This window comes from Bombina bombina, chromosome 1, assembly GCF_027579735.1.
Source record: "Bombina bombina isolate aBomBom1 chromosome 1, aBomBom1.pri, whole genome shotgun sequence".
NCBI lineage: Eukaryota > Metazoa > Chordata > Amphibia > Anura > Bombinatoridae > Bombina > Bombina bombina.
In genome coordinates this window covers 713,618,332-713,628,001 of record NC_069499.1, presented here as the reverse complement: position 1 = coordinate 713,628,001, position 9,670 = coordinate 713,618,332, and positions in this window count along the sequence as shown.

Genomic DNA, 9,670 nt, shown 5'->3' with positions numbered 1-9,670 from the left:
ATAAGTCCTTTCTGGGGTCGACCATAGGAAACAATTTTTTAAATATGGGGGGAGGGACGAAAGGAATACCGGGCCTTTCCCATTCTTTATTAACAATGTCCGCCACCCGCTTGGGTATAGGAAAAGCTTCTGGGAGCCCCGGCACCTCTAGGAACTTGTCCATTTTACATAGTTTCTCTGGGATGACTAAATTTTCACAATCATCCAGAGTGGATAATACCTCCTTAAGCAAAATGCGGAGATGTTCCAATTTAAATTTAAATGTAATCACATCAGATTCAGCCTGCTGAGAAATGTTCCCTAAATCAGTAATTTCTCCCTCAGACAAAACCTCCCTGGCCCCCTCAGATTGGGTTAGGGGCCCTTCAGAGATATTAATATTAGCGTCGTCATGCTCTTCAGTAACTAAAACAGAGCAGCCACGCTTACGCTGACAAGGGTTCATTTTGGCTAAAATGTTTTTGACAGAATTATCCATTACAGCCGTTAATTGTTGCATAGTAAGGAGTATTGGCGCGCTAGATGTACTAGGGGCCTCCTGAGTGGGCAAGACTCGTGTAGACGAAGGAGGGAATGATGCAGTACCATGCTTACTCCCCTCACTTGAGGAATCATCTTGGGCATCATTGTCATTATCACATAAATCACATTTATTTAAATGAATAGGAATTCTGGCTTCCCCACATTCAGAACACAGTCTATCTGGTAGTTCAGACATGTTAAACAGGCATAAACTTGATCAGAAAGTACAAAAAACGTTTTAAAATAAAACCGTTACTGTCACTTTAAATTTTAAACTGAACACACTTTATTACTGCAATTGCGAAAAAACATGAAGGAATTGTTCAAAATTCACCAAATTTTCACCACAGCGTCTTAAAGCCTTGAAAATATTGCACACCAATTTTGGAAGCTTTAACCCTTAAAATAACGGAACCGGAGCCGTTTTAAGCTTTAAACCCCTTTACAGTCCCTGGTATCTGCTTTGCTGAGACCCAACCAAACCCAAAGGGGAATACGATACCAAATGACGCCTTCAGAAGTCTTTTATAAGTATCAGAGCTCCTCTCACATGCGACTGCATGCCATGCCTCTCAAAAACAAGTGCGCAACACCGGCGCGAAAATGAGACTCTGCCTATGCTTTGGGAAAGCCCCTAAAGAATAAGGTGTCTAAAACAGTGCCTGCCGATATTATTAAATCAAAATACCCAGAATAAATGATTCCTCAAGGCTAAATAAGTGTTAATATCAATCGATTTAGCCCAAAAAAAGTCTACAGTTTAAATAAGCCCTTGTGAAGCCCTTATTTACAATCGTAATAAACATGGCTTACCGGATCCCATAGGGAAAATGACAGCTTCCAGCATTACATCGTCTTGTTAGAATGTGTCATACCTCAAGCAGCAAGAGACTGCAAACTGTTCCCCCAACTGAAGTTAATTGCTCTCAACAGTCCTGTGTGGAACAGCCATGGATTTTAGTTACGGTTGCTAAAATCATTTTCCTCATACAAACAGAATTCTTCATCTCTTTTCTGTTTCTGAGTAAATAGTACGTACCAGCACTATTTGAAAATAACAAACTCTTGATTGAATAATGAAAAACTACAGTTAAACACTAAAAAACTCTAAGCCATCTCCGTGGAGATGTTGCCTGTACAACGGCAAAGAGAATGACTGGGGTAGGCGGAGCCTAGGAGGGATCATGTGACCAGCTTTGCTGGGCTCTTTGCCATTTCCTGTTGGGGAAGAGAATATCCCACAAGTAAGGATGACGCCGTGGACCGGACACACCTATGTTGGAGAAACCTAGATAGGCTCATATTTTCATAATTTCTAAACCCATGAAGGCCGCCTCTTTTCTGAATGCATTTGACAGTTTTTCACAGCTAGAGGGCGTTAGTTAACCTGTGCCATATAGAGAACATTGTGCTCACGCCCATGGAGTTACTTATGAGAGGGCACTGATTGGATAAAATGCAAGTCTGTCAAAAGAACTGAAATAAGGGGGCAGTCTGCAGAGGCTTGGTTTGTAAAACTGGGGAATGGGTAATAAAAGGGATTAGCAATCTTTTTAAACAATACAATTTTTGGAATAAACTGTTCCTGTAACCCATTTTCAAGCAAAGTATGTTAACATTTTACTCAAAAATTCCTCTTTAAGCATATTTTTTGTTATTGATCATGAAATAGAATTTTGATATGCCTTAAACTCTGAATTGTTATGTTAGTTTCATTAGCAATTAAAGGGACATAAAACCCAACATTTTTCTTTCATAATTCAGATATAACATAATTTTCAAATTTTCTTTGTTTTCTTATTATCTTTTGTCAAAAAGCAGGGACAAAAGCATAGGAGTGTGCACATGTCTGCAGTACTATTTGGCAGCAGTTCTGCAACAATGCTATACATTAGCAAGACCACTAAATGGCAGCACAATTTCTTGTCAAGTAGTGCTGCAGAGATGTGCCCGCTACCTATCTGGATATCTCTTTAACAAAGGATAATATTAGAACAAAGCAAATTTTATAATAGAAGTAAATTGTAAACTTTTTAAAATTGGATTTTCTCTCTGAATTACCAAATAAAAAGTTTGGGTTTCATGTACCTTTAATTTTACACATTTAGCTAACCAAATCAACATTCAAGGACAAAAAAAAAACCCACTCAGGACAACAATTATTCTACAAAAAGAGGATTTATTCTAAACATCAAACAGCAGCACATACATCAAAAATGTGAAATTGAAATGCAGATTTTTCTTTTTTTATTACTTAAAAACAGCAGCAGTTTGGTCACTGCTCATAAATCAGCAATAATGACTGACCTGTCAGCATACAAAGCAAATAAGCCATTCCACAGGGATTAAATCTACTATATACAATGTTGTCTTATGTTAAATTAGACATAAAAAAGTTATTTGGCAGCAGAAAGTTAATTACTAGATAAAAATAATAGTTTATGCAGCTTAAACAAGTACTGACCCTTGACCTAATATTACAGTACAGCAACAATGATTCTAAACTTCAGAGTCTGACTTTATGTGCAGCCTAGAGCTATATCAAATGCCATAATCCTATGTATTGTGTTATTAGTTTTATAAAATTGCATGTAATATTTTTAATACTGCTACTAATGTAAGCTATTTTTACATTGTCTCCCTAAATGTATTAGAGGATAAAATACAGAGTGTGCTGTGACGCAAATACCCAACAGCCAGGTGACAGTCAATTTGAAACAGCATTTCTGTTGCCCTGACTGTCCCTCACCGTTGTCACATTTTTTTTTTTACTTTTTTTCGGGAGTTCCTCACACTCTGTTGGTTAATAACTATCTGGGACATGGGTTTATGGCTGCCATGTGCTATGAACATGAGTGATATTATGATTAAACACTCATCTAGAATGGGGAGACATAGTCTGTATTCACTGGCCAAAATTCATTAGCTTCTCCAACTTCACAGGCCTCACCTCAGCCTAACCAGTGCCTATTTCATACTATTCAGCTAATTTAATAAACCCTTGCTCACCCATTCTTAAGCGGACCAGCTGCATATAATAATATAAAACTGCTGCCTAGAAGAATATAGAACTGGTGAAGCTGAAGGGACCTCTAGGTACATTTTGCCTACTGACACTTTTCCCTTACCCAAAATGGTGTCTGCATGCTCATGATATTCTGTGGACATTGATTAGTTCCCCTGCAGTGAGTAGGCAAATTGTGCTAACAATTACCTTAACCTACCCTCACCACTAATGTTAAGGAATATGTTAAATATAATTAAAACATTGTAATAAGTCATTAGACAGTGAAACCTTACATTGTCGACAACAATTTTGTTTAACTATATATTTTATTGCTTAAAAGTAACTAGAAATCTCCTATCTCCACTTTCAGGCTCCTGAACAAATGGAGAGGCTGACTAGTATCTCCATTAAAGTCTATGATGATGTTTTATGTTACCACCAGTTTACAACAATGGAAACTAATGATGGGCCCAAATGGCTTACATTGATTTCTTGCCATTGCCACTATACCTTCTACAGATGCTGCTCTACCACAATAACCATGCTACAGGCATGTACAACAGTAATGGAAAGACTAATGCAATCGTCATTAGAAAGAAAGAATGTGGAGGAAGATGCTTAAAAGAACATTCAAGTCAAAATTAAACTTTCATGATTCAGGTAGAGCACACAATTTTAAACAACTTTCCAATTCACTTCCATTATATAAATGTGCACAATCTTTTTATATGCACATTTTTTTTTAGGCACCAGCTTCTACTGAGCATGTGCAAGATTCACAGGATATATGTTTTTTCATTTTTTGATTGGCAGATGGCTAATCATCTACACCAGTGTTTCCCAACCGCGGTCCTCCAGTACCCCCAGCAGGCCTGGTTTTGATTATAGCTGAACCAGTGCACAGGTGAAGTAATCAGCTGATCAGTAACCAACCTGCTCTCATCCATTAGATGATTATTTCACCTGTGCTCTAGTTTAGCTATAATGAAAACCAGGACTGTTGGGGGTACTTGGGATTGCGGTTGGGAAACACTGATCTACACGGACAAAGTTTAAATTAAAAAAAAAGAAAGCAACACCTTTAAATAATTAGATCCCATATCTATCTAATCTTTAAAATAAAAACAGTATTATTTGTCAGTTCTCATATATAGCTGTATGCATCTAGCAGTTCTGATGATCAAGCTAAATATGTAAAAATTGTAAAGGATTCAGATTCATACTGTTTAGGTGTCAGATCTAAATGTACAATATGATAACAAAGATAGGCTTTCTTTCTGCTGTAGCCTCAAAAGTTAAATTAGCAACAGGCAGAAGAAAACGCATTCACAACTGCCATTTTTACACCAAAGGCAGACTAAACATAAGTAGATACCAAAGACTCTAAGTTAACACTCTCTTGATATTCCCCTGGTATTATATATATATTGAATAGCAACAACAAAAGGGTGTATTGAATTGGCACAATAAACTGTACACTGTTCAGCTAGGTATATGGAGCTTTAGACATAAGGCTGCCTTTTTTGGCTATTAACATATGTTATTGTATAAACACTCATTTCTAATTGTAGATTTAAAATATCATATTTTGAAATATATCTATAAATAATAAACACAATTTGGTGAATGTTTTATTCACTCAGATTTACCCATACAGAAGGGTCTTCAATTGATTATACCTGATAAGCCAACATTTTTCTCTTCCATTTAAAACAGAGTATTTGAAAATGTTTTATACTGTTTTGTTTAAAAAGAAAATCCTGTATTGAATAAAACCAACATTTTCTGCCAGTGAGCAGTAGATACAAATGTATCAGATGTACACAAACTTACTTCCTGTTGTTTTACTTAAAATTTAAAAAGCTTTCACTTACTTTTTTATACATGCAAAACACTTTTAAAATGTTTAATCTCTACTGTTTCATATATATCTGACAGAAATATTTTAAGTACTATTGTCCCCATGGGTATTGATATAAGAGATTCTCCCTAAAATATTTTCAGTTTATTAGAAATAAAAAGTTGTATGTTGACGTATATTTAAAACAGAATATGTTCAAGATACAGCATTAAAAGGGACATTAAACCCAATTTTTTTTCTCTCGTGAGTCAGACAGGAAATATAATTTTAAACAACTTTCTAATTAACTTATATTATCTAATTTGTTTAATTTATTTGGTATCATTTGTTGAAGAAGAAGCAATGTACTAATGGTTTCTAACTGAACTCATGGGTGAGCCAATCCCGATCAATATATATATATTCAGCCACCAATCAACAGCTAGAACCTAAGTTCTCTGCTGCTCCTGAGCTTGTCTAGATAAACCTTTCAGCAAAGGATAACATGAGAAGGAAGCAAATTAAATAATATAAGTAAATTGTTTAAGGTTGTATTCTCTCCCTAAATCATGAAATAAATTTTTTAGGCTTCATGTCCCTTTAAGGATGATTTGCTATTTAATTATGTATATGAATATAAACGCACACCAGTGCTAAAAGAGCAATAATATAGAACGTGAGTTGAAGATTTATAGGGTTTTCATGGTTAAGGAAGTATTTCTGCATTCATGATGATACAGTCACAACTAATGCTAATTTTTTGATATCTCCCAGTTGACATTCCAAAGGAGATTTTAAAATAAATATTGATGGATTAAAAATTCAATATAGTTGGGGATATATCTATAAAAAAAAAGACAACAATAAAATATTTTAAGTTTACAAAAACATTTTAGGAAGGGGATAATACCCTATCCAAGAAGTGGTGAGCCAATTATATACCATACTGTTTGCTTCTGTTGGCTGTATTCGTAATGCCAATACGTTATTCTTATGAATCCATGTTATATAGCAGCAATAAGGCTTTAATATTATATGGCCATTTGTGAAAGATATGTGAATGGACAATAAGAATATTTTTTTTAAATTGGATTTTCAAATCCAACATTTAAATGGTATTAAAGATCTCAATATATTAATGTACAGGGGGTAAGAGGGATAACTTAAAGGGACACTAAACCCCAAAAAAATCTGTCATGATTCAGATAGAGAATTCAATTTTAACCAACATTCCAATTTACTTCTATGATATATTTTGCTTATTTGTTTAGATATCCTTTGTTGAAGGAATAGCAATGCACATGGGTGAGCCAATCACATGAGGCATCTATGTGCAGCAACCAATCAGCAGCTACTGAGCATATCTAGATATGCTTTTCAGCAAAGCATATCAAGAAAATCAAACACATTAGATAATAGAAGTAAATTAGAAAGTTGTTTAAAATTGCATGCTCTTTCTAAACCATGAAAGAAAAATTTAAGGTTTCATGTCCCTTTAATTAGACTGCAGAGAATTGCAAAATGATGTCTTGAAATCCCAAGTTTTTGCCATCATATCTTGTATCACTTGTATTCACTGATGGACTCGACCATTATTTTACAAACAAACTTTTGTTACCATAAAAAGGTGACACATCCATAGTTTTCTAATTTGATTTATGGGTAGAATAATTGTAGTACCCTTTAGTACCATAATATTCTTGAGCCAAGAGCATTATTTTATCTAGAACATGTCTGCCACATTCCATAAATGAAATACCTCACTAATTGCTTTTTTCAGTCTTTTTTTCTATCTTCAGATGTTATGTCTTACTTTTTTGACAAACAGAATACTATTAAAAAAATACAATTTTCAGCAGATAAGGCAAGGAAGTGTTTATTCTATGCAATGTAAAAAGGACATGTGAAATATGTGACTGATCTGGGACAGAGAAAGGTAATTTTTATGAGTGGGGAAGCCAGTCAGAATTTGATAAAGACAGTAAGCTTCTGGTTTTGGGCACTGTGGTGAAGTTACAAAGTTATTTATATGTACACTTCTATATAAAGTTTAATATTGATTATTATGTACTGTACATGTATAATTGGCATGACTTTGTATATAAATGTAATAAAAAATAATAACCAATGTTACCATGCATATTTGCAAAAACATTTAAAGTTCAGTTGTAGAACTAATTTAATAGGAATGTTCGAGCAATGTGAAAGGTAAACCAGATTTGGATTTGCATTGATAGTGCCAATGTATAGAAGAAATAAGGTGGTGTACTCTATAGGTCATTACTTCATTTATTTTTAAAAAATCAGATCATTATATCACATAAAGCAATAAAGTGAAATTGTATATCATGTATACGCTTCATCTAAACAAAGCCATTTTAAAAAAAACTTTACAGTGCCTTCGAATTTTCAATGTTAGTGAGGCAAACATACTTTTTCTTTTCAGAATTCTCTACATCAACATAATTGTAGGAGTTCTCTTTCTCACCCAGGGCCTGATCATCTAAAGCTCTCTGCTCAGGGGAAATGATCTAAAATTATCCTTCAGTACTGCGAGATCCTTATTGAAATTTTTAAAAGTCAGATTTTGCTATGTTTCTACAAGGGGAGTTCCCTGCATTTCTGTATGTGAAGGAGAGACAAGTCCAGTGCAATATAGCATTGCATGACATGACAGTTCTGCTGCATTTACACTTTGTATTTTATACTACTTTACACTTCAGATTACGTTTTATTACATTTAAACTTTGCACTTTCTATTTTGTATTTTATTTTGTATACAGCAGTGTATTTAGGATTGTGATTTTACAAATTCTGATTATGCTTTCACAGTTTTAACAAATTAGGATTAGGAAATATACGGTACTATATATATATATATATATATATATATATATATATATACACACACACACACATACATATACAGCACATATGTTAAAATGGATTAATATAGAAGACAGGAGTTCCAGTAATTTCTCATCTTATTTCTGCTGATCCTTTTTTAATTTAAAAACTATTTATGGTACATCTAACATACTAAGACTTGTAGACTAATTCAGTTACATGCCAAAGCCATTCTCACTGAACTATTCCACATCAATGGCTCATTTTTTCATTCTTCAAATGTGAATTTACCATCATCCACTACTATCAGTTCCTTGCACAGCCAATGAAAATACAGAAGCAGAGACATCACATGATTAGTTCACATGGCATTTAAAAAACAAACAAAAAAACATTTGATTTATTTGCGAGAACTGTAGCAAAACATTTATGGAGGGGGAGGGTGTGTTCCAATTGTCTAATATTTTAGCTAGAACAAGGTGTATTGGTAGGGCATGAAGATAAAAGTTAAAAGCTTGCTGCAACTATACAAAACCCATTCCATATATAGCAAATTATTAGAATCATTTTCAATATATTACAAAGCAAAATGGCACTTTATTTACTAAAAAAATTAGCAGCATATAGTACAGATGAAATAATGGGAAGGCACTAAATAATTTTAGATCCCATTTCTGAATTTAGGATATGTTATATAATATTTAAACCTACATTTCAACATTTATAAACAAAATGTTTATAAATCAATATTACAATATACATAACAAGTATTGCCTTAAAAATGGTTACCGATCACTGGACTCCAAAGTTCCCTTTGGGTTAATCCAAGCAATTTGTGTTTTTTTTTTTTGGTAATTAAAAGATAATAGGGTTAAGAAAGTAGAAAGTGAACAATATGGTATTAAGCCATGTATCTTTATTTTTTAATTACACTAAAATAAAGCATAGCTTTAAAACTTTAAAACTTATTCTGTAAAAAGAAAATGCACCGTTATTTTATGTGCTGTAGTTAAAGCAACATAAATTGTTGGATTATCTTTAAGAGAAACTACTAATCCCGCTACTCATTTACTCAAAACTACTCTCTGCATCCAATTACATGGAGTATCTGCTAAGACATGTAGCCTCTGATTGGCTGCAAGAAGTAGAGCTTTGCAAAGAGAAAACAATCAGCCTGAGCAAGGGTATGGAATAGGATTAATAGTATGTACGTAAAATAAGAAATATTAAAAGCATCTATTCTTTAGAATAAGGCAGTTTTTACCAAACTAATTATGGAACCCCAGAACATCAAAACACCCTTTGTGTGCCTTCACAGTTAAAAATGAATGTATCATAATCCCACTGCCCACTAAAGTTTCTGGCTTCCTGCACATCACTTTCCATGAGGATTAATATCCTGTAGATTTTATAATTACACAGAAATGAACACTAGGGGTCCACAAAACAAAGTC